The sequence below is a fragment of the Falco cherrug genome, chromosome 3 (assembly GCF_023634085.1).
Source record: "Falco cherrug isolate bFalChe1 chromosome 3, bFalChe1.pri, whole genome shotgun sequence".
NCBI classification, from domain to species: Eukaryota; Metazoa; Chordata; class Aves; order Falconiformes; family Falconidae; genus Falco; species Falco cherrug.
The window spans coordinates 19,257,588-19,284,205 of NC_073699.1; the positions used below are offsets into that span (position 1 = coordinate 19,257,588).

Below are 26,618 nucleotides of genomic sequence, written 5' to 3' on the forward strand. Positions count from 1 at the left end.
CAAGTATCTTGGTGTAAACAGCATGCACTCTCATCTTGTTGCATTTTGTATTAAACTTCACTGTGTTCGACTTGCTTAAAGGGAAGGCTGTTTCAAAAGTGGCCTTCTATCAGCCCATGAAAAACGTAGTTCCACATTTGGAGGCTTTTCTTCTCTAAAAGCAATGACACAACTTCCACCAACGACATAAAATAGGTATCTTTTCTGGGTCCTTTCCCCTCATGTAGAAGTCCGCCTTAGTTAACGACCTCTGGTGATCAGAGGATCCCACTAGCCCAGTATTCAAGAGGCTTTACAGCTGTTAAGACATCTATCCTCACAGCAGGCCCGTGAATTAAGGCGCTGATATTATCCCTGTTGCTCAGACGGGCAATTAAGGCATGAAGAGAGCGTGGCTGAGGCTTCGTTACACGGCCAAGTCAATTTACAGCTTGCTGCCACCAAAAGGCATGGGGTAGCGACAGTGCAAAAATTACGCCTTACCCAAGATCTTCACCAGTGCTGGAAACTGCATCCAGGTTTTCTGTGCTACAGGCTACTGCTCCATCCTCCGCTAAACTCGGGTTATCCTCCTGCCTCACGAGCCGAAAAATATTTAACAGCCCCTGCAAAAGGAACTGGTACTCTTAGATGAGGTCTCAACAAACAAGCACCCAAGTCACACCGCCACCACAACTCTCACCAGCAGGCTCATGGGAGGAAGCAAAAGTCTGAAGATCAAAGGTCTGAACTATCTGCCTTCCCCCAGAAATCACTCATCGGGCCAGGTGCACGTATGCAGCAAAAAAGCCCGTCTGCTTCCCATAGTGCCAAAGCTTCTCTACCCTTACACAAGCTAAAAGCTACCCTCCTCTGCAGCTGCAGCAGAACACATCACAAGCAGAGCTGCACCAATTCCCTCCATCTTCCCTTGCTTGAACCCTACAGTTCAAGAACTCTTCCCCCTTCCATTTTTTGGCCTAAATTCTGCAAAAATCCAGTAGTTTAGAGATGGTTCCTGTGCAATGAAGACCTTCTCATGACAACCCCATCTCATCCAAAGTCTGTGGGCACCATCAATACAGTTGTTTTCTTCTCTCTCTGGCTCTGGAGGCCCCAGAAGAGTTGATCCACACCTCTTTCAGTCCAAGATGTATTTTTTTCCTATAGCTGGTAATGCAAGCTGAGTGTTCCTAGCATACTTCACATTATCCTTTCATCAGTTCCTCTGTCAGCTCTGAGGTCAAACACTGAAAATGACCCTCTAAAAGATGCTTAGCTACTCTGTTTTCCATCATCCTAATCACATGCTGTGCCTGTTGAAGTTGTTTTATTACATCTGCTGTACTTCATCTCCTGCAATTCCCACTTAGATCACCTGCACACATCATTTTCCCCTTACTGCCTTCAAATTTTATCTCAGTACTTTGTTTGCAAAGCATATTTAATTAGAACCCAGACCTCAAGCCCATACAAAACACTTTGCTTTAGTATAATCCTATAAACTGTTTGACAGAAGACCTACCACATGTTCAGCAGAAGAGGCAGAGAGACAATGAATAGCAAGGTCCTCTAAAACATTTGCATGCTTTCCCTTCACTGCAGGTCACTTCCCCCAGCTGACTGTGCATTTAAGACATCTAATACAAGACCAAAAGCCACCAGCTATTGCCCATCATTGGAAACCAGAAGCCAGCTGAAACATCACTGATGTTCCAGATGTCTACACCATCTGAAGCTCAAAATTAACAGTTGCTTGGAGCTGAAGTTATTCACAAAGTAACACTGTTCTAATTTCTTCTGTCATCCAACAAATATGCTCCTAATCAAGTACTTATGTTCCATAGGAAGATCATAGACTATACATAGAATTTTTAAATTAAAAAAAAAAAAAAAAAAGGAAGAGTTAGAAAGGCTTTCAAAACTACACTGGCTTATAGGGAAAAGGCACGCCTTGCCACGCGGTATGCTGAGATTTCGGGTGGGTGTGCATAGTTTATTAAGCATCCCTACAGGCATTAATTAGGCAGGCAAACAAATGCATTTTGCCCCTGGGGATCACGGGATCCAAGGAGCTTCCTCTTCCTCCCAGCAGCACCCGCTGCTGCTGCTGCGATTAGTCACAGGGCAGAGCGGCTGCCCTCTGTGCACACTAACAGTTTTGCTGTTGGGAGAATTTGGCATGGCCACAAAGGACCTTTGTTCGTGCCAGAAGTTGGACACACAATGCAATCCTTCCCCCTTGTCACACAGAGTTGGGTTTCCATAGCTGAGTTAGAAACGCTCCCCGACAACTGCCACCCACCAGCCCAAACACCGTCCCCCTCCCCGACACAAACTCTTTCCCATGTCAGGCCCCGCAGGACAGAGGGGAGCAGTCACTGCTTTTTGGGGCTTTCATTCCTGCGAACTCTAACTGGACTTGCAGCAGAGATGGGTCTGAGTGACTGCCGGAGCTCTGCCCTCAGCCTCCTCGCAGGACTTTTGCTACCTGGATACTAAAAGACCACCTGAATATAAGGCTCTCCAATTTCCAGGTATATTCTCGTCCTCAGGAGGCCAGAAACTTTGCAGATAGATCTGATCTAACAACATGTGATTCCTTTGTGCCACATTTCCCCACTGTGTTTAATCTGCCAGCCTCTGTGTATATATATATATATAATTTATTTCAGCACAACAGCTCTGGGGCACTGCTTTGAACCCAGCCTGTCCCACCTTTCCCTCATCTGGCCATTGCAATGAGGGTCCCCGGGCCAGGATAGGAGCTGCCAGCACCCAGGAGCTCTGGGAAAGGATGCTGATACGGGTGGCAGGGGACTGAGGGCGAGTACACCCTGACACAATGACACTGGAAAAGGAGTGGGATGTAGCAGGATGCGAATGTCTGCGTTTTCATTTTACCTGGGAAATACAAAGAGGAGAAGATTACTGGATCGCACAAATGATTAAATATCCCAAATCAAAAGAAACAATGCTTCTTTTGGAAACACGCAGTGGAAAAGAGTGAAAGGAATCTTTGGAAATAACTGGTTTCAGAAGACCCGATTAGGTATTAAAAAAAAAATAATTAACTGACACACTCATAAATACAATCAGTCCAGCACAAGCCGTGCCTTTGCAGGCTTCTGCCACAGAGCGTGCCACAAAGAAGCACACGTTTTGTTTCTTCCGCTTCTATTCTTAAACATCAAGGGATACAGAACAAACCAGTTCCTACTTCCAAAACTGAGTTTGATCTGGACCATCCAAAGCCTTGACGCTTTGGTGCCTGCCTGGAACACCCCTTACATTCCCAAACCACAAAGGGACCACGTTTCACCCAGATTATTACTATGCTGAAGAATAAACAGCCAAGGAAAACAAACAAACAAACAAACGAATTGGCGAAACCTCCCATTCATTTATTTCTTACCAGCAGAAGCATTTGCCATTAGAACACCTTAAAGCATGACAAAGTATGCTTTGGTGGTTGCCTCCTCCCATCTCCTCCCATGCATTTTCATCCAGGCGTAGTCCCTATTCCCCATGCGGGGCCGAGTCATCGCAGGCATCGGCTTCTTTGTCTCTCTGGTGCCTGGATTCCCCCAGGGCTACTTCATAGCATGTCCAGATGAACAAACTGTAACAATGATGCTTGAGCAATACTTGAGAAATGCAGAAAAAGAGGAGAATTGCTCCCTAAAACATTTTCTCACTGAAGGGTATTTATCTAAATCCTTTTTATTTTTTTTAGATGTTTTTTATTATGATTATTTTAAACGGGGTTTCTTCTCCTTCAGTTTCTGGGAGGCCAGGACCAGGTCTGCAGCAGCGTGCCCAGGGCTTACGCTCGCTCCCACCCGCTCCAGCAAAATCTCCTCCTTCCTACTCTCTCCCCTGCACTGCAAAACAGGCTCCAACCAACCAGTCATCAAAATCCGGCATTACACTAATATTCAATATTTGTTTGCCAAAACACATGTGTTCTCCTTCCAAGGGAAGAGGAGGAAAAAAAAAAAAAAAAGATCCTTAATGATATAATTTCAAGAACCACTGATTTTGTGACCGGCTTGCATTAATTTAGTTCATCTCCCAGTTTACAGCGTTTACATCTCCCAGTTTTACAGTGAAAATTTCTCTCTCAAAATGAAAAAGCCACCAAACACCCCACTATGAACTCCGTGCGATGTGGCAGCTCTTTCCATGGCAACCCACCAGCACCCAGCCTGCTGTTCTACACGGACTTCGCTGCACAGCAAAGGAAGGCAGGGAAAGAGCCTGCTGAAAAGCTCTGGCTGTCGGCTTCAGCCTGGCAACCCTGTCACCCCAAGGAAGCAGAGGCACTGGGGAACGGCAGCACTCCCACCGCCTCACTGCCGAGGAACGCTTCTTAGCTCCAACTGTCAACCAGCTGCTCGGTCATTTGCAGGTTGGTTGGTTTGCTTGCTTTGTAAAGCACAGTCAACGTATTTTGTTTCCTAAACAGCACGGAAAATTACCTTTGTAGTCCCCAAATTGTTTTCTGTACTAGACAGGAGTGGAATTAAGGCAACAGGGCCATGTTCTCAGATGGTCTCTACATCTAACAGCGGGATGCTCGCTGGGGGACATCTCCTTTTGGAGGACAGGCAGAAGCTCGTGTTGCTCCCAGCACTGGCAGGACAACCATGCTGGGGTCACCACTGCCATGGGCAGCCCCAGCCAGTATGGAGGGCAGGCAGGCAGGGTGCTCACCAGCTCCCCCCCCCACCTCCGCTAGCCATCGCTGGACGCTGTGCCTGATGTCCTGCTAGGACCAAGCCGCTATTGCTGCGGCACCAACTAAACATGGGCTAGGCTCTCAAGCTTGCCTAGCCACGTAGTCAAACCCTTTGTGTAACTAACTGGGATCCAAAACTGACACACAAGCCAGCTTCCAAGGATTTCGCACCCCTTCCCCTCTTCCCAGCAGCATTCCCTCCTGTCTTATCACCTGCAAGACTCTGCCTTAAGCACCACGATAAGCCTGGACCGCTCCAGTCTGGGTAATTTCTCCTGCGGCTTTATGTGAAAGTTTAGTTGCACAACAGTTTCAGAGGTTTAGGAAAACCCACGTTCCACAGAAAGAGCTGATGCTATTATCTGTAGTCTCCTGACCACAAAATCCAAATAAGAAGGGAGGAAGGGGAGAGAGAATAGTCGCATCAGTAAGGCTGGAGAGGGCAGAGACCTGAAATCACATCTCAGAGGAACATTCATCAGCCATCACCTCTCTCAAATTCAGCCTGGGCTTCAGGCCTCTTTCCCAACAAAAGCATTGGCAAAACACACATTTCTGCGTAGAACTTCAGTTCTAGCAGGCCAGCTGCCTGCTGACATGGAAACATGTGATGATGAATGTTTCCTGAAGCAACTCCTGTGATATTCAGGAAACTAGATCAAGACTTAGTGCATGCTCCTCACCTGAAAGAGGAACCAAGGAAAAACAAAAGCCAGAAAAAAACAACGGAATTCTAGAATTACTTTTGTCTTTCCTCCCCCAAATTCCTCATCTTCATGATTTCTTTGCACCGTGGAGGTAATCTGCTTCTCCTCCAATGCCTTCTGGCTCTTCCAACCCCACCAAGTGTTTAGGGCGTGAAGGAAGCTTGGGCAGAAGAAACCAGACAAGCTGCTCACATAGCTCCTGATTTGTGTGGCCTCTAGAAATGCTCCTGAGAAGCAGTTCCTGCAGAGGAGGGCTGCTCCTGCCTTGGGGAGGAATCAGACCCAGTATTACCCAATACACTCAGTTCCCCTGCTGTCTCCTGTGGCCTCACAGCAGTAAATTAAAGGGTTAAAAAAATAAGTCAGAGGCGAGAAAGAGAGGGAGCAAGAAAGCCTTAACATCCCATCCTGCTCATGCAGTCCATGGGCCTCTGCTTTCATTTTGGGGAAAAAAAAATTACAAAAAAATAATTTCTAAAGCAAAGTTATCCAGCGCGTGGTACCGCAAGAGGGGGGAAGAGCCAGGGAGCGTGGAAAAAGCTGCAGAGCCTGTAATGGAAAATCCTTACTCAGTCACTGAGCAGTCCTCTCGTAACACTTATTAAAATAAAGCGAATATGATGAAACACAGGCCAATTGCATACAACGCTGCTGAGAAATTGGATCCGGCTGCTGCAATCGGCTCCCAAACCCCTCCTCTCCAAATACTGGTGGCTCACATCGGCGAGCTGCATTCAAACCAGCCCTGGGCAAGAAGGGACGGGAGAGACAAGACAGGACGGGTCACCCCGTGTTTGATTCATCTTCAGAGCAGGGGCGGTGTCTAAATCTTTGCTGGTCTCTGTCACTTGCCAAGGTTCAAACGCGGCATCTCTAGCCATTTCCTAACGATGAAAGGTGGCACTAAATAAAAAGAGTTCAAGGGTGATGTCCATGGAACTTGGTTTAGCTGATGCACGAGTGAGTGAGAAAGGAGCCTCAATATTATGTATAGGAAAGCAAGTTAAAAAAAGGGTCTCTCTTGTTTTCTTATCTTCATTTGCTTTTAATTCTCAGTCTTATTCCTTCAAAACTCAAGTCAAACAAGGACAGACAGATTTTACTCCTTTTGTGGAATAAATCAGCCTAACTGCTGAGGTCAGTGTTTTCAGACCAATGCATAAAAGCAGAAGACTCTGCTGAGGAAATTCGGTGCTGGCTGATTCATCCTTTAGAAAGGACGAAGAACAGCCAACCCAGCACGTCGAGTTTGTTCCTTTGAAGGGCGAAACAATTTAGCGTTGGTATCAGATGGCAGGCACCGAAAACAAAACAACAACAACAAAAAACCCACCAAAAAAAATCCACCATGAACCTCTTCCAGCCTGCCCTGAGGTTATCTTCTCAGGGCTTCAAATGCTGAACAATGGGAAAGCCCCTGTGGTCCATCGAGCTTGCAGTGAAGCGATGTGGAAGGCGCCCTTCCCTGTTCACTTAGCATGGTGGCTCAGCACTGCTGCTTGCCCCGTGTCTCCTGCCCCTGACATGCAGGGGAAGACCAGGGCAACAAAGTGGGAGAGGAACCACAAATTATTTAACCCACTGGAAGGGGCTTCAGATAGGATCCACGCCTCATGGTTCAGAGGACCCAAAGCACTACCTGAGGTTTGAGAAAACAAAACCACCATCACCAGCCCCAAAACCACACAGCAGAAACCCACCAAAAACATACTATGGGAGGGGGGCCAAGTGCAATGAGATTTCACTCAGATCTGAAGTAAAAAATCAAGAGGATATTAGTGGGGAAAAAAAAAAAGCCTTTCCTCCTTGGATAACCCCATTTCAAGATGGGGGCATATACACACATGATGTATATGAAGCTATACAAAAACAGTGCATACATCGCTGTTTCCTTAGGGTGCAAACAGCACTAGGAAAGAAACACCTTTCAGCCTTGGCCCTCTGCTCGCTTCCAGTCCCGAGTGACTCAAAAGAAGGGCTGTCTGAAGATGCTCAATAGAGGGTCAATCTTTCCCAGCAGGTAGGAGAGCTATGAATCAATTGCTTTAAAATAAAAAACAACAAAAAACCCTGAGGCTTGCTGGGAAGAAGTAAAATTGCGGATTAAAAAAAAAAAAAAAGGTAAAGATGAAAAGCACCTGTAACCTCTTTAATGCAGCACTGAAGTTCTTCTGAAGAGAAAGCACAGAAATGATAAGAAAGAGAAAGAAAGGAAAAGAAGAAAGCAGCCCATTGACACCAGCTACAGATAATTTTTTTTAATGGGCATTAGGTCAGCAGGGCATTTTCCATCTGCCCTGCTTAAACCAGAGCTTTGATGATGTTACATGTGTGATTTTAACAGAATATTTATCCTGGTGGGACCATAAGTTTATTTTGTGTGTGTGTGTGTGCACTCGCACATGGATAATAGCAGAGGGTTTTCCTGAGGGGAAGAAGGGTGATCTGTAGGCAGATGATGAAAACAGCAGGTGTTGGGATGCTGACAAGGGGGAGAGAAAGGAACAGGCAACAGCAAAGGGCTACAAGGGCTTGGACAGAAGGGAAGAGGAGAATAAATACAAAAAAACTTCCCACCTTCCCTCCACCAGCAGAGCCCTGGTCAGCGCTCCAGGATTTCCTCTCCCATGCCAAACGCACAGGAGCTGCAACGTCCCCTCGTTCCCACCCAATTTTAGCCCAACCTACAGGAATGCCCATCTCAATTCAGCATGTTGGCCGAGGCAGCAATGATAAACCACATTTTTTGCTCTGTTTTGCTAGCGATTTCTATCTACACATAAACAAAGGCACCCCAAGCCTCCTCCTTCAAAAAGGCTACAAAACAAAGAAAGATCACGAATCGACATTCTGCTTTTCTTTCAAATTCCACAGTGCTTATTCCAATCTAATTTAATAAGGACTGTGTAAACACACCAGAGCCTGTAAGAGTTCCCAGTGAATTAAGCTGCTTGACTAACACAGTGGAAGTTAAGGAAGAATAGCTAGAAGTTAAAGTCTATGTTTAAAGCTCAGACTAAGGACAGATGGAGCAGGTTTGGAAGCTAGCTTTCCGAAATCCCTACCCTACAGCCTTAGTAACATCTTAAGTTTAATTACCGCAGTTTCAGGTCACCATAATTGGACCAGGTTATACTTTCTCTTAAGGTGTAAAAGATCCCTGGAGAACACCACTGTTTGTGCCAGCACCGATCCACTATATACTTAACTGCACAAAATATGCTTAACTACACACAATGCCTTTTAGTTGAGTACGTCCTATAAACCCCAAACAAGCCCAGAAAATCTTTTTCTGCCCATCACATTACACACGGCAGTGGTATTACCCAAAGTGGTCACTCTTTCAGGAAACCTGAAGGCCTGAAGAACAGTGGCAGACACAAAGAACCAAGCAGAAGACATCCCTGTCTCTATGGGGAACCTCCATCACAGGCAGCACGAGTGTAGCGATGCTACAGATGAATGATGCATGGATTCACTTTGTCCTTGGGCAGGTGAAGTTGGGGTAGGCAAAAAAGCACTCAAGACCCAACAAAAAGCTTAATATTCACAAGTTGCTGTAAGAACAACCAAGGAGTTAACAATTTCCAGTGGTTTTACTTTACAAGGGGCAAGATAGAGATGGGGATACATTTTCAAATTTAATTTTACATTCCCTGGGGATTATATTCCAGGAAATTACTCTGTTATGTGAACATTGTTACTGCACGACATTTTGGTCCCATTATCTCAAGAGTCTTTTTGGCATGTATGTCAGCTGTGATTCACCATATGTTTAATGACATGCAACACACTGGTTCAAATATATCCCACTAATGCAACACGCCAAGAGAACCTTTATTTTCTTATGCTTCAAGTTACAATTTAACTCAGAAGGGCCTCAGTCACACAGTTCTCATCCAATTTTAAGATCTCCCATGTAGATTTATGGAACTTTAAACAACAAAAGAAAACCTCTGGAGACAGATAAAACTGCTTCTCATAAATTTGAGAAAGACAGGATATGGTTTAACTGTTAGCACTAGAAACATCCCAATCCCAATACCTTCTCCAGCATTTTTGAGCTATTCATGTAAAGTGGTTTCTCTGTATTATTACTAGGCAGGATTCTCCCAGATCATCAGTTTTTCCCCAATCACAACTTCAGCACTGCAAAACCAAACAAGCCCCAATATCTGTCCCAAAGAGTTCAAACACTATTTCCCTATACAAAGGGGAGTTAGGAGGATTATTAGCTGTAAATTGCTTTGAACGTAAAAAAAGAGGAAAAAAAAAAAAAAGTGTTAAATATTGCTGTCTCCATGAGTCAACACATACGCTTCAAAACTCTCTACTAACCATTTTATGCTATGATAAAAATAGCAATTTTGCAATAAGCTAGATGCTCTACAATCAGTGGCTCAGGAACAACAAGCAACACCAAGCATTACTGTCTCTTGACAATAGCCCCTTGCAGGCAAATTTGTTTTAAGGTTAAACCGAACAAATATCAACTCGTGCAGTCAGACAAATTTTGTTCAACCCCTTCAGGCAAAGGGCTGGGCATGCTCCTGCCCTGCAGAGGGCAAAGAGCGAGTGGTGCCCACCAGAATGACGTCAACCTTTGCAAAGGGGGAACCACCACCCCGGACTTCTTATGGAACGTGGCTCACCTTGGGTTATCCACTGCTGTGGTGAAGGCGCACAGAGCAACCTGGCACCCAGCTTCTGCTGAAGGGGGTCTTGGATAAAGGGATAAGGAGCAGCAGAGGAACACCAGTCACCCCCAGTAACCCACAGAGGAAAGGATGCACAGGCTGGCAGCGTGCATGAATCTAGCAATGCTATCAGTCATCTTTTTGACTAAATAAGAAAAAAAATCCACCAAATTCACTTACAGGAATATAAAGCCCCCTTCCCTGACCTTCCAATTGCCTGGAATAAAATCCAGGCTTTGTAAAGCAGCCACAGACTAATTTTCAGATGTGTCCAGTACCTGAATTTCCAAACAATTTAATGGGACCCCAGGAGTTCAGTATCCTGGAAAAAAATGGTACACATTTCATACAGGTGTCTGACACAGTCACTAGCGTGACACAGTTCTTACAGCAACTTGTGAATATTAAGCTTCTTGTTAGGTCTTGAGTGCTTTTTTCCCCAGCAAATATGCCAGTTATGATGTTATCTGGGTCTGCACTGCCATCCCAGCCGAGGCTCCCACCGGCAGGAAGAGCCAGGGAAAGCAGCAAAACACACACCGAGGTCTGTACATAATGCCCCAGCCGGTCTTGCTGAAGCAAACGGAATGGATAGATGGCTCATTCACTCAAGTAGATTAGGTGGTATCCACGAAGAAAAGTACAGCTAATTACATGAACTCTTTGAACATCAAGTATTTCCTGAGAGGTGACACTGGGGACTGTCCCTCCTTTTAGAGGTCTCAAGGAAGAGCACAGGCACCAAGCAGTGTTGGACAGTGCCAGCCAGATTAATCCTGCTGGAGCCTCCTGAAAAGCAAAGCGAGTTGACTGAGCAACTGATGGTGCTGCACAAAAGAGGGTCATTTCTCCCCCAAAACACACCTGGTGCTGGTCAGCCATGACAACAGCACAGAACCTGAGCACGCTGTCACGCTCAATGCACCCAGGAGCCTCCACCTGAGCGGACACGACACTGGGAGCAGGCAAGGCCACAGACATGCACCGCATGGGGCAAGAACTGATGCATTTTGAAATCATCATTTATTGCAAAATTCTGGGGTTTGGAAGCAGCACAAAAGCAGCACACTTTAAGGGAGGCTTTAATAGCCAGTGGGTGGTTGGCATGGCATCACCTTGGTGCTCAGGGTGTTGGGAAGGGGTCTTGGAAAGGGATGCTGCAATTTTCCAGCAGCTGTCACACTAACGCTGCCACACAGCACTCAGAGCTCATTACATTGATGTTACCACTGCTAAATTTACAGGCATATGTTTCAGGCAGCCACAGAAGAGGACACGACACCTGAGCCCAGTGCCCCATCCCACTGACATATCCCAGAGCACAGTAAATAGCCTGAGGTTTTTAGGAGAAGCAACAGCTTCAACACATAGCTATCTATGACTGGCCAGAGACCTGATGGGCACAGCGTATATTTGCTGGAAGACAAAGTGACATGTTGCAGAAGCCAGGTGTCAGATGCAGAGATGGCGATTTGCAGGGGTAATTCACCAGCTAAACCTACTAGTTGGTTTTTTTTTATATTTGCTAACTGGGAAGCCCCAGCCACTGGTGGTGGCACAGTAAGCCCCCTCCCACAGACGTGGCACCTCTGGGTGAGGAGTGCACGTACAAACCAGCAGAGCAGTGCTAGGCAGGTATGGAGCCAAGCCTCCACGAGGCTGAAGCAAGCCAACATACTGCAAGGATCACATGGCTCCATCGCCTGCAAGTGCTGTGCTACGCAGCACTCCTAACCCAGGGATGCTGCTCAGAGCTGCAGCCTAGAAACTCCCCACCCTCACAAATGAGATTTTTTTCTTTTTTCCACATTTATTCCTTTTGCAACTAGCTTATGAAACCCTCCAAATTCCTTGCTACTTGCTTTGCTATTTAAAGGCTCTTTTGGAGTCACCTACCCCTCTCCCAAAACCAAGGGCAGCTAACACACTCTTCCCTTCCCCACTGCCACCACAGCAGCTGTTTGGAGGTCACCATCTCCCTCCCCTCTATCTATCATGTCCCTGAGTGCACAGCTCTGCATGGACCAGATACACCACGACTGCAGTGTGGTGCTGGGGCCACCTCAGGGGCTGAGCACAGGATACTTTTCCATCTGGTTGGTCTCAGGCTTAAGGACACATTGGAGCAATTCCCTGCTGGGGTGGGAGATGTGCCCACAGTGGTGGCATGGGCAGCCCAAGGGGACGGCAGTGCACACCCCGCATGCTGGGGATGCAAACCTGATCCCCAGCCTGCCCTGTTTCTGACACTCAACCCCCCTCTCCAGGATCCCCAGACGTGATGTACATTAATGGCAAGCTCTGGAAGCTTTACACCACTTTTCACACGCTGGGCATACCTCTGATTTCACAGCCACCTCTGGTGGTCAGGGCTAGCACGAGGCTAACGTATGCAGTCAGGAGTTCACCCAAATGACACAATTACTCAGCCCAACTTGGCTGGAAAGAGATGGTCAGAGATCCTCACGACACCCGTGAAATATGGCCTTCAGGTTTTCACTGACAGTAAAGGCACTTTTGGATCTTCTCTTACAGAAGCTGTGCCACTTTTTATACTAACGGCCCAAAACTTAGCGCTGCCTGTTGCAGCATTACACATCACACTATCACTGCCCAAGTTTCTTCCTTTTGGTAACACACCCCAAAAGGAATGGGAACGTGTTCATAATGAAGCAACACCTATTAAGGGTGCGCTCCCTTCCGCACCACAGGCACATATGAGCTGCTTTGCACCTATTTGCAAGTGCTTTCTCCAAGTACCTTGGGAGTATTTGCAGAGAGGCTGATCCTAGCTTGTTGAAGTCCTCTGAAATTTTGCTACTGACTCCAGCAGAAGCAAGAACAAAGAAGAAAGTTGCTCCTCCTTTGCACTCCTCCAAGATCAAAGGGATGACCTGCCCGTGGCCACTCAGTGGGCTCTATTACTTAAGACAAAACCACTGGAGAGCAAGGTTACATCGAGATGGCAATCCACCGAATACTTTACAACAGAGCTAACCCCCCCCCCCAGCCATGCAGTTCCTCTTCATATTTATGATAATGAATGCATAACTATTTATATAACTATCTAGTGATTATTACACAAATATAAAATATATTTTCTTATCATGTCATAACAAATAATAATAAATGCCAGACCATTCCCCACCCTAATGGGACTTGAGCCTCCTCCTATAGTAAATCCTGAGCACCGTATTCACTCCTCATCCTTCCTACACACACTCACGGCAGCATCAAACCCAGCCGCCCTGAGCGCTGCGGGGTTTGATTCATCCGTAGCAAGCCTGGCTGGATTTCAGAGCATGGCAAACACAGTTACAGTCTGGTTTGAGGTGTGCAAGCAGAAGACCGTACTTGGAGAAGTGCAGACAGGAAACATGCCAGATTGTTTATACCTGAGTCATGACTAATGTTGACAGTGAAAAACCCAGACAACTCAGAGACCACTACAGCGCTCGGTGCCTTACAATGCTCTACCCTAACTCCACCAAACAGTAAAACTGAGACTAAGCACACATTACTCATGCAAATATCACGGTTGCATTGTGTGAAACTATTTGTGATGCAAAGCACGTGATATACCCCCCCACACACTGCATTTGCTGGGTGAGGAGACAGGAGCATAATCTCCAATACATGAGCAGACTACTTGCAGGTTCAAGTGCTCCTGCTTCAAGTACGTCAACCTCCTGATGTCCAACAGACACCCCAGCAAGCGAGCAGGCACTGGGAAGGCACTACTAAAAACTACCAACAACAGCAGAAGTTAACAGAAAGGTCTGGGACAGGTGAAGATGGAAAAACTCCAGGAAAATTCACTGCCACTTTTGTCACTTCCAGTCTCTCTTCCTCTTAATTCACCTGACTATCCCATCCCTTGATGTTCTTTCTTACCAGGCAGACACAGAAGTAGCAGTGCATGTTTTTAATCAACTGGGACCATCAAAGAGAAAAGCTAGCAATGCCTGGGTTAGCTCTAAGCATAAGTAAGGAGTGAGGGTTTGAGTGAGGGGAAGAGACCCCATACTCCAGTTACATGGAGATTTGCGACAGATCACTGACTTGCAACAGAAGGTGCAAGCACAGATCCCAAACCATCATGAAAAAAAAAAAAAAAAGCGCCCTTGGGCTTCATTTTTGAGTGTCCTCATTACTGCACTATCTCTGAGCACTCACTGGGGAGAGATGTGCCTTTCACTCCCATGCAGTGCGTTTTGCCAGCTTGGATCCACCCTTATCCTCAGGGGTGGGGAAAGTCAGACCTGCCAGAGTGCATGTTGTGCCTCTCCAGACGACTTGCCAGTCCCAGATTGCTATGAACTGAAAATCTATATAGCACATTACACCCATACAGAGAGGCTGAGTAGCTGAGGCTGAGCCAAGGACCCAGTATGTAAAATCTTTTACACCAGTCTTTGTTTGCAGACAGGAGCTTTTATTGCCCCTGGCAAATCACATTTCAGCTTTTCTAGTACAACTCCAGTGTTATCATCTACCCAAATGAAAATACACCTCTTGTCCTCTACTTTTTCCCCTCCTGACTAACCTGATTTCCCTCCTTGGGAACATTTTCCAGGGCAGATCCGACCATCCAGACCTGCCACCCATCACAGCACTTGGGAGCAATAAGCATCAGGGATTCCCCAAATTGCTTGCTGCTGGGTCTGCTCCACCACACAGGCTCCTGGCACTGCCATCCCTCCCCAACAGCCCGCTGCTCGCCTCCATGCCACCTCCGCTCCAGGACGGTGGTGCTCCTGACCTTCCCTGTTTTCCCATCTGCTCTACTATCCGTATTTTGGCCATCGGCCACATCTCTCTCACCTGTAACCTGGGGGCATTTCTGTTCACAACCTAGCACATAGCCCAAGGAGGACTGTTATCCTGCAGCATTTTTCTCTGTGTTCCTAAAATTTGGCTGCATAATGAAAATTCCAGGTAGAAACATTATCGCTCTGCCTTCTCACCACAATCCCCATTTCAGCTACTTAATCCTCCACCCTATGATATTCAAAACTATTGCTGCTCAGACCCCCTGCTAGCCACCTTCACCAAACCCATCCCACCTCCTCCCAGGGAATGGTTCCGCAGGCTCCCCATGGTCAGGGCATTTGGTTCAAACCTCTCAGCCCCCCTTGTCCCTCTGCAGTTGCCTGATCGCATTCAATAACACAGCAGCACTCACCTCCTCCGCTCCACCGGCAATGCCAGCTCCATCCATCTGCTTGTCAGCTTCCCCCACAACAGTCACCGCCTGTCCCTCCGCGCTGCCCCTCCAGCACAGCAGGACCTCCCGCCACCCGTCTGCAAAGCCTGTCCTGGCTGCTGCCTTGCAAGCCTCACGGAGACCCATGTTTGTTATGCAACCAGGCAAATTTGATTTTTTGCAGTACGTTTTAGTTCCTTGCTGGTAGGAAACAGAAAGGATTCCTTCCCAGAACTTTCAGGAACCAGCAGCTGACATGGGTAGCTGTGAGCATGTGCTGCTCTGCAGTTGCCACTGCCCAGCCAGAGACCCTGCTCCCATCATAGCTCCCACCACATCCAGGGATCACCTTTGGCCTCCTTGAGGTTGCTGTCAGCGGGGTTTAAACAGGGATCAAAAGACTTAGCATACTAAGAAGTATGTGATGCAACTCAGAAGGATGCTTTAAAGAACTCCCTAACACACACATACTGTTTGCAATATTACTGCAGCAATAACCTTATCACTGTAATTTCAGTTGCAACAGCACACCTTCAGCATAATAGGAAGGAAAGCCTTAGTTCTCTTCCTGGCTTGCTAGGAGAGCTCAGGCAAATCATTTGCACCTTAGCTTACATGCTTAGGGACCGGGTTTGCATCTCCTTTTGAGCGGTTTAACCCTGGATGCTCACTGGTGAGCAACGTTCAGCACAGATCAGCTGTGCCGCTTTGGAAGAGGGATGCAACACTGTGTGACCAGAGCAGTGTAATGAGTGAGAACATCCTCCAGCTTGAAATGCCATTACAGACCACCTACAGAAATGGGTATAGAAGATCTTTGGCGCAGGATGGCACTTCTCTTGCCTAATTTTCCCCATCTAGTTTATGGCTCAGAGTGACTGGGAAGAGACAGACAGCTCTGAGGATTATACCTGTGACCTGCCTCCAACATTTGTCCTAAAGCAGGGTGAAACAGTCTTTAAACAGCTCAGTCTCTCAACTGATGCCAGAAATGGTTAGACAGCTACTACAGAATAGCCGCTTGACTTACAGACAGCTGGCATGAAACACGTCTCAGTCCATCTCCCCAGGTGTGCCTTCCCCCATGTACAAGATGGGATATCAGCACCACCCCAGCCTCCGGGACAGCGAGGGGCTGAGCGTGTCAATCCCAACAACCTGGCAAGACACCATGGCGATATGTGACAGAGGTACATATAGTCTCAGGCTCCTCTGCATAAGTCAAAACACTCAACAACCTTCCCTTCCCCTCAGGAAATAAAGGTGTTAACTTCCAAATAAGGTTTCAGTACAATAATAAGGAATGCGATGTGCATAGAGACAAAGTGTGCAATACTGAAGTTAATCACAGAAAAGAGGGACTGGGAGGGAATCCCAGGAGAGCAACACATTTATTTCATTATTATATCACGGATGACATTAAGTATCCACCAAGTCCCTCAAGGCAGAATTCTTGCATAAAAAGCATCCCCATTTACCAAGCATGATAGAACCTGCAACTGTTCTATAAATAAAGGGTATTTACAAAGAGAGCTGTTAAATATTTATTTTTCTCTGGAGACCGAGTTCTCCGTTCATTTGTCTCCACTGCAGAATCATTTGGTATCAGGGAGCAGAGGAACTCACCTAAAAAAAGACTAGGAACCAGTCCAGAGCCTGATCCGGACACAGCACCAGCCTCCTCTACAAGCTGGCGAGGGGAAAGCATCCAACCTGACACAGAGGGAACACGAAGCAAACAAAATGGGAATGATCTCATCCGGGAGGCAAAGGTAGAGAAGGAACACCAGTGACAAAGCACCGATTAATAAATGCCATCATACCGCTCCGTCCTTACAGAGCTGGCTTGGCACTATAAAGAAGCGACAACCTTCAGTTGCGAAGAGTAACTGCAGATTTACATTACATTTGCTTTGTGTCTTGGGAACAAGCATATGTTTCTGACAATTAATAGATTAGTGATCCCCCCCCCCCCCCCCTTTATTTTTTGGAAGCTGACAGTCGGGGCGGAGGGGTGAGGAAAAAAACCCAACCAAAAAAATACGTGGCTCTGAAATACACTTCACTGCTAAACCTTTGTAGTAGTAATTGTAATAGTTCTTACTCCAGCTTGCCAAAAGCTGAGTTTTAATTAAATATTAAAAAGCTATTTGTTAAAATAATGTTGCCATAGCAACTAGAGAAAGCTAAAATACCCTGGCGTTTCTGACTCACAGCATATTAATCAACCACCAGCTATTATATAATGAGCACCCCCTGCAAGCACCCAAACCCGCAGCCCCCGAGCCAGGCAGCGCTCACTGCCGGCTCTGCCCTCCGTGGGTCCCTCGCTCCAGCAGGGATGGGGAGTTATCCAGGCCCAGCCCAGGAATCACGTGCCCAAATATTTTGGGGAGGCCACACTGGAGCGCTTGGAGCCTGTGCCCCCACAGGGATGTACCAAGGAGGACTGTGCTGGGCAAGGGGAGGTTTTGGCGAGGGGCACAAGGATGGCAGCTCCCCACGCGCCTGTGATGGCAAGGGGCTTAGGCAGCTTCTTCCCAGCAAGCCCCGACCACCCACCTCCAGCGCTTATCTCTCAAATGTGGTGCTCACACTAGGTCTATTTCTGTAAAAAAATACTTTTTTTTTACATTACTGGAATTATTTCTTGCAGCAGGTGCCTTCCATCAAACCAACTGTGCAAAACTCCAAAGGAGTGGAATTAAACCTTGTAAGGGCAAACCAGCTTGCCACTCACCCAGAATAGCTTATTTTACAGATTTAAATAAATAAAAAAAGCAAAAAGCCCCCCAACACCCTTCCCAATCATATCTCATCCCCAACCAAGCTGAAAAAAACCCTTCTACACTCTCTGTCCATGCACTATGAGGATGGCAACCTTAGCCACCCAGCAAAGCCAGCCGCCCCAGAGCTGCTGCCATCACTTGCTGCCAGCCCTTGGGCGGCTTTTGCCTTGGAACGCAGCTTGGGTTAGAGGCAGCGGGACGTCTCCCTTCATCCATGCCACAGCATCACCATACGGTCTGCAACGATGGGAGCTGCTGCAGGAGGGAGTCAAGCAGCTGAGGTCCAGAGTAACAGTGGCTGGGGCGAAGAGGACCAGGAGGGAGAAATGCAGCTGTGTTGTTCGGATGGATTGGGGACCACCTTCCTTCCCCTCAATGACTTGGTTTTGTGCTTTTAACCCCCCTTCCTTCACACCCCACACCCCACACACCCCCCCCCGAAGGAAAATAAATACTTAACCCCACAGTTATTAAGCACAAGGAATGTGATGAATATTACAGCATTTGTATGCCAGCTTCAGTTTCCTGCTGCTTTGTTTGGGTGTCACAGGCTGTGACTATGACAACCACAAGCAGTTATTGGACTGATGTCATTTGTGACATCATGCTTAACGGAAAAGAAAAGGAAGAAGAGGCACTACCAAAAATAAGAAGAACAAAACAAAACCTGCTTTCACCTCTTCCGGTGCCATTAACTCCTGTCTATGGAGCAAGGTCCTGAAGGAATACCACACTGGAGCTGCTGGAGAGCCAGGCGGCAGCAACCCCATCCTTACCAAAACCCAAGAAGTGATAGGCACTTGGGAAAACCTGCCCTCATCCCCCCTCCAGCTGTGGGATGAACTGAGAGTTTGCAGTCATATGGAAGAAATCTCGTCACCCCTTCCCAGCTGGGAGCCACCAGCATGATCCAAAGCCTAAGCCTGGCTTCCAGGCCTGAGACAGAGGGAGCAGTGGAGGCCTTTGGCTAAGCCTCACCTATCCTGACTAAGTTTCTCCTGCTCTCCAACCAGCTTCTCCTCCACATCTCTAATCCTCAGTTCTAGCAGTCTTCCTGCCTCCACCATCTTTTTTAAAAATAAAAGGGGGTCTGTCTAACATTTCTGGACAGTCACCTGACCAAGCACAGGGGAAGTGTGTACTGATTTTGTGAGGAGCTCACAGTTCAGAGAGGTGGCTTTTCTGGTGACAAGTACAAGCAATGATTTCAGCCTCTGAGCTCCCCAGCTGGAGCCCAGCCTCCTGTCCCATGTAAGGACAAGGAAGCAGCACCGCTGCTGCATTTTGCAAAGCCACTGCTGTACACAGTGCTGGTGCTCACAGGACACACTACTGTCAAAGCCTTTCTTTGCTTTGACGGGAAACATTTGCAAATTCACTGCTCAAGTGCCAAGTAACAAAAAAACCAGCCTGAAGTCCCCAACCTCATCTAAACCTAATGTGGTAGGGAACAATGCACCACCACAAGTGATCTCCTCCATAGCTGCGCATCCAGAAGCCTTGATGTAAACGACTTAAGTTTTTCCAAGTTACTTTTCCCCAAGTTTTTCCAACACATGAGAAGTGCTTCTCTGCCCTCCGTGCTCTCCTGCCAGACCTGCAGTGCCTCCACAGCCCAACACTGCACCTGCCCTGGGCGCCCAGAGAAGAAAACTCCATCAGGGGGATCCTGCCCATAAAAACAGTTGGCACTGCTTTTAAATAGCAGAACAGAGATGCTGTCTTACAAAGGGGAGGTCGATTAAAGCCAAAGAGGTGAAGCAACCACCGTTCACAGCTCCCTGCCCTGCCTCTTCTCGCTCACCAATGTCCCCAAGCCCACTGGAAGCGACAGGAGCTCCCCAAACAAACATCCCTGAATGCTCATCATGCAGTGTATCAGCACTTAGTCTAGGTTCCCTCTGCATGGGCATCAGGCAGAGCCATCCCGCACTGCTGCTGCATCCCGCACTGCTGCTTCTTGCTGGGGACGGCACCTCTGGGAGCAGCCACAGGCACATTCCGCCTTTGGGTGCTGGGGGGCCAAGGGACAAAGGGAAATGGCAAACAAATCTCCTTTCCCCTCTCTCCATTAAATCTCATGCTGAACACTTGATCCCAAAACATTCTGCAGGACAATATTCGAAGAGGATACAGAGAACAGATGTACAGGAACCAAGCTCTTCCAGCTCTGGTTTCTCCCTGAGCTTCTGAGCAGGACCAGTTCCTCAGCTAGCACTGCCCCGCTGCAGCCACCTCGCACTCCCCAGTTCCACACCCAGGCTGCTGCCACACAGCCAGTGTAGTCGAGACAGGTAAAGGGGAATTTACAGTCTCCTTTCACTGCTGAGCAACAACTACACCTTGCTGCAATTATTTCAGAGCTGTACACAAGTTACCTGGGCACCCTTCCCTCTCACCCCCTTATAACACAGCTACGATACATCAGAGGCACCCGCAGACAGCATGCAGCCCTCAGCATTGCTGCTTTACTTTGACTTAACAACACAGACAGCTTCTACCTGGGACTAGCAGTCCACATTTGAAGAGTAGGCGCAGGTCCCTCTTCTTCATTCCTTTTTTTGGAAGCAACCACCACAGTGGTGCATTAGCACACAGATTCATTGGGACCTGTCACGGTTTAACCCTGGCTGGCCACCAAGCCCCGCGCAGCCGCTCGCTGACTCCCCCCACAGTGGGATGGGGGAGAGAATCCAAAAGGTAAAAGTGAGAAAATTCGTGGGTTGAGATACAGACAGTTTAATAGATAAAGCAAAAGCTGTGCCTACAAGCAAAGCAAAGCAAGGAATTCATTCAGCACTTGCCATCAGCAGGCAGGTGCTTGGCCATCCCCAGGAAAGCAGGTTATTGCTTGGTTATTATTATATTATAATATAATGGTTATTCGGGAAGACAAACCCCATAACACCAAACATTCCCCTCTTTCCTTCTTCCCCCAGCTTATATACCCAGCATAACAGTCAATGGTACGGAATACCCCTTTGGCTAGTTCAGGTCAGCTGTCCCAGCCATGTCCCCTCCCAGTTTCCCGTGCCCCTCCAGCCCTCTCGCTGGCAGGGCCCCAGAAACTTAAGAGTCCTTGGCCCAGTATAAACATCACCCAACAACAATCAAAACCATCAGTGTGTTAATCAACACTGCTCTCACACCAAAGCCCAAACACGGCACTGCAACAGCCACCAAGAAGAAAACCAACTCTGTCCCAGCCAGGACCAGGACAGGACCCCAGAAGCACTTCCCGAATTTCAATGGTGCCTGCTTAACAGACAAACCAGCAAACTTTACTTTCCAGATGAGCAAAGAGCACTTCTAGTGTATGGATATGCTTTGAGAGAAGCAATAGGTAGTCACAGCATCTTTCTGCTGAATTTTCTTCATCTAAGTAAGTATCTACTCTTTCCACCAGTCCAGAGCCAACACAGCTGTAAAAAAAGAGGCCAGAGCCCACCCCATACTTTGTAAGCAACCGACAAAAAATAAACCCCACAGCTTGATTAAGCAGCTCTCACGTGACAGGTTAAATACCAAGGAGTTAAGAGAAAACGCTGGCAATTTGAAGGGAGAATACGAACTACAGACCTTACTGAAGGAGGATCAATACAAAATATTGCCAGAATTTTTCCTTTTTCTCCCAGTAACTGCACTCATTGCCAGTATCCTTCACAAAAGGCTAAAAGCAGGATTCCCTGTTCAGTCTTTTTTTGGTTACCAGTTCCTCAGTACTTGTTAGGGATTTATGAAGGAATTTCTACCATGTCTTTACCAAACACTGGTGGACTCAGTTGCTTTCCTGTTAACAACAACACAGCCCTTTCTTTTTTCAGGCTGATTTCAATTTGGGGTTTTATTCTCCTCTAACCCAAATAGATTTGTGTTGCTGTAACAGAAAACAGGCTGCAAGCCACTGAAATAAAAATGGAAACAAAACTCTGCTGATTTCCAAGTAACCATAGATTTCCATCACCGCAGAACAGGGTAAAAATGGGACAGGAGTTGGGCTGATTTTAAAAATCTCAAAAAACCCACACCCTTATTTAACCCCCCCTGCTAAGAAAACTTACTTACAGAAAAGCAGCGAAGCCCAGAGCAACGGCATCCAAACCTCCAGTCCAAATATCAGCCCTGTTAGCCAGCCCAGAGGAGCTGCCCCAGGAGCCCATGCCGTACCGGGCATGTAGCCAAGAGCTCCAGACAGGGCTTGCCCAGGTCAGGCCAGTGCAGCCCCAGCTGGTCCACCTGGAGAGCTGCAAACCAGCCCCAGCTGTTGGGAAATCTCAGCCCTGGCCCTTCAGCAGCAGAGGAAAAAGCCATAGTGAAGCTGCTCCTTAAATATATAGGCTTTTTTTTATGCATATATTTATGTAAAAAACAGGTCCTGGCTAAGCTGCTTTGGAGCTAGAGAGGGACCCAAGCACTCAGGGGTCTCCTGTGGCATAAAAGTTCCTCCAAAGTTATTTTATCAGGGAACAGCTAAATATTGGATAGTTTTCTGTTTTGATAACAAGGGGTGGGATGCTGTGCACAGGCACAAAAATAACCACACAGCCAATCTGTGCTCTTCCCCCCTTTGAAAAGACACAGGCTTTCTTCCTGATGCCTCGCCTCAACTCTCCAGCAAGATTTTTGTCTCTCAATGGCTGGTAAAGCTTGGAAACAACAAACAAGCTTCAGATGGTGCTAATGATCCATTCTGCTGACCATATTCTCAGTTAAATGCATTCATGTGGTTCATATCTGCAGTGAGATAATTATTCAGCCTATGTGGTAATACAATGCTGACTTTATTTTGTGGGTTGCGAAGAGGTGCCAAAGGCACACAACTGGTTCCAAAAGACGGGATTTGCTTGTTGTAAACATTTCTTAAAGTGTCTGTAAAAAAAAAAAAAAAGTCTTCCTTCTGTTTGAGCAAGCTTGGGTTTCTCATTTAAAGGAAAATAGAAAAGAAAAATGCTACTCACAGCACTGTATTTCTTACATCCTGGGAGTCTCAGTACTTATACCCCTCTGACGGAGAGCAGAACTTTTAATACCTACAAAAGAGGAAAAGCTATGTAAGTCAGAGGGAAGGAAAAAAAAAGGAGAAAATAGCAGCCATCCCTTCCACTATCTGACTGGTAATTTAGTTTTTTTCACCAGCACCCGGGAATGCTGACTGACAGGAATTGCAGCAATTCCCTTTTCCACTGACCACCACTGACAGAAGCAGAATTTGAATGATTTGGTCCTCCAGACCCATTACAGTAACACAACAAACCTTGGGGGCCTCTTGGGGGAAAAAAATAAAAAAATCCACATTTCTTAAGCCAGGCAGACAGTGGAGAGCACTCACACGCTGATGTCCTAAGATACTGCGGCTGCGGTTCGGGCTGGAAATACCCACAGAACATCTGCTGCAGCTGACACGTACCATAACAAGCTCTGTTTGGCTACTGGGAACTTCAACAAAATGCCATCCAAATTGCCTTTCTCCTCCTTAAAGGGGCTCACCTGCTGCGTCCCAAAGCTAAAGTTGGCTTTCCTTAATTTTGCTTTTTTATTTTTTTCCCCAAAAGAAATGGGAGAGGAAGGTTTAGCTTTAGCAGCTGCAACAACAGAACTGATATAAAGAATTTCCCGTTTGGCAGTGGCTGTGTGCACACCTGAGAAACACCATGCCTGCAGGTCTGCAAAGAAGAGGTAAAGAGAAAATAAATAGTCATGGCACCACTCCTGAGTAAAAGAAATACACACAGCAAAACACCCTGCTAGTCTTCTCCAAAGAAGAGGCAGAAGCTTGTTGATTGCTTCAGCAGCACCAAAAGCACAACCTGCATTTTCAGTTCAAGCTGAAGTATTTGAGTTTGAAACTTCAGGCTCTTGTGATCTGGCCAGAGGAAGGTCAGATGGCAAACCCAACAGAAATCACTCGGAATCTTTTGCTCCTTCCCAGCAGGTTAGGAAGAATATTAAATTTTTTTTGGCTCTTTTCAAAGGAATACATGACTTGATTTCCTGAAAGAGCATCATGGCTACTGAAAGAGCTGGGAGGCCAGGAGCTCTTACACAACCAGAACCATTTTTTAAGAGCTTAGAATAGAAAACTGCATGTTTATTCATAGATAAAAGGGAAGTTGCTTCCTGCTTTGCTCCATCTCAGAGTAAGGCAAAAACATGCCAGTTTCACTGAATTGTAGAAGAGAAATAAACATACAGGACAGCCACAGATTTTGTGCTACTTACACCTCCACCACTTTTGGACTCAGCAGGCCACCTTCTGCTGCCCTCCCTCCCTCTTCTGGGTCAAATCCTCCATTCACCTATAGCAGGCTGCAAGCCTGGGGCTGAGCTGTTTCTGCATTTAATGGGCTTAGTTCAGTTATCTTACACCAAAACCACTATCTGAAACCTTGCCTTTCCAGTGCTGTGTCCAACACACACACAAGCGACCCTACATCTTGCCAACAGGACCAAAATCACCCCTATGAATAAAACACTTCTAAAGAACAACAGAGTCGCCTATAGTGCAACCCAGCCTTGTCTTTCCCCTCTAACCTCTGCTTAGAAAGTTAATTAAAATAAATACATATGTATGGTGCTGTCACTTCTTAGGACTGTATAATGAGCCTCACAATTTTTGGTGCTTTTCCTAAAGACCCAGCTGGTGAAGTTTCTGTGAGGATCCCCGCTTTTGGAAACATAAAGCGGGAAGAAATCTCTAGGGTTATTAAATCCAGTCCCTTGCTGTTGTACTTGTATCGCACAATCCTCCTCAGAAAGCATGCAAAAAGTTTCTACTCCTTGTGGCTACGAGAATACGATTTGGGTTTAACATAACAGCTCACAAACGAGTTGGTAATATATGTATATACATAGATATACATACATATTTCAGATATTTTAAACAATGTTACGGTTCTGGGAGATCTGCTACTGCTTTTGAAAACCTGGAGTCAGGCAATAGTGAAATGAAGTCACAACCACATTTCAGGCAGAAACGTCAAATCTTTTGCAACAGGTAGGTAATTACTGATGAAAAGAAAACTCTTGCCCAAGTTTGTTCATCCTGAGCATCCCTGTGTGAGCAGCTCTTGAGCAGCCTCCCACAGGGGCACGCTTACCCCAATCCAGCTCAAGGCAGGGAAAGCAGCTCTCCTTGGCATGAAAGCATCATTTCCCTGAAATGCAACACTACTCCGCTATCAGGCAAACTCAGACCTCCCCACTCCACAGGAGGGCATTCACACTGGCATCATCTCCTTACCTACATGAGCCATGCCATGGAAACACCCCTGCAGTCACGGACAAGAGCCAGGGAGATCCGTGTCTGCCGGCTCCTGCGCCGTGTCCCAGTGAGTACACGTACAAAACAGGTGATGGTGGTTTACGAGTTACCACACGTTGCCTAGTTCACAGTGTGTGTGTGTGTACATACATGTACGTACATACACGTATGTACATACATGCAGCCCACAGAAGGCAGAGGGTAAACTTCAGCTACCCCAGCCATCCTTCATTCTCTGCACACCAAGCAGGAGACTCAGCCACCAGCTGCTTCATTATTCTAGATGCCTTCCAAAAAAAGTAACATCTCATGGCAAAACAAAACAAAGCAAACACAAATATTTTTAAATTACCCTTTTAAAGTATGTAACTTGATAAACACCAGAGCTCCGCGCTGCTCCTGCAACCCAAACACTACAGCGCTAACCACCTGAAAATGGGATTAGTTTCCTTTGTCTGCCATGGAATTTCTCACAAAAAACAGATTGTTGAGATATCTTTAGTGAGCTGAAATGTAAATCTCGAGCTGCTGTTAGGGCAGGGAAGAGAAATAACAGTACTTTGTTGATGCCTTACAGAAAAGTTCCTTTGAGACTCTCTCAACCTACAGAAATGATCGATTTTGCAAAGGAACATTTTACAGAGAGAAGTGGAGTTGGGAGCCCTGAAAGCACTTGCTTTCTTTCCCCAGCTGTGTTTGAGATAAAGAAAAATAAAACCCCAAACTCCTCCCTATTTCTTTTCCTGAAAGATGCCAACTCGGTGGCTTAAACCCTGTGGTCAGCCGAAAGCATCACCATGGTCATGCCAACCCTCTGCAGCCCCGCTAGGCTTTGGTACCCAACCTTGGCACTGCTGGCGACCCATCCCCACAGCCCGCCAGCCCCAATGCCCAAAATCTGGTGGCACAGGCAACAGGTCAGGGCAAACCTTCTTCATCAAGCTAACGAGCCCCAGGATGCTGCCGTCCTCTGCTGCTGGCTCAGCAGGGCAGGGGTACGATGAGGCTGGGGTGCACGCTGGGGCACTGACAGCCGCCCACCATGTCCCCACCCCTCACCCCCTGGTGTTTGTACCGTACTAGGCATTTATTAATTTTTCAGTCTAGCTTATAAATCTAGATTTCCCTAAAAACTACCATGACAAAACCGCCACCTTAGTGATCTGAATTACTTCTAACACTAGGCTAGAAATGCTTCTGTTGAATTAAATATGCACAGCTCTGTTGGAAATGGGGTG

The 26,618-nt window shown here is 46.9% G+C and overlaps 1 protein-coding gene across 9 annotated transcripts in view; it reads right to left on the reverse strand.

Moving 5' to 3' along the window:
• Positions 1-26,618, reverse strand: part of ZHX2 (zinc fingers and homeoboxes 2) — a 76,663-nt gene that overhangs the window by 21,191 nt on the left and 28,854 nt on the right. For 7 of the 9 annotated variants that reach the window (XR_008731179.1, XM_055703565.1, XM_055703568.1 and 4 more), the window contains one exon: positions 23,078-23,149. The exons of 1 other annotated variant lie outside the window; for it this stretch is intronic. The gene's annotated coding sequence lies outside the window, so the exon portion shown is untranslated. Of the gene's footprint in view, positions 1-483; positions 612-23,077; positions 23,150-26,618 lie in introns of those variants that run through there. One more of the 9 variants, XM_055703571.1, reaches the window with a different exon arrangement.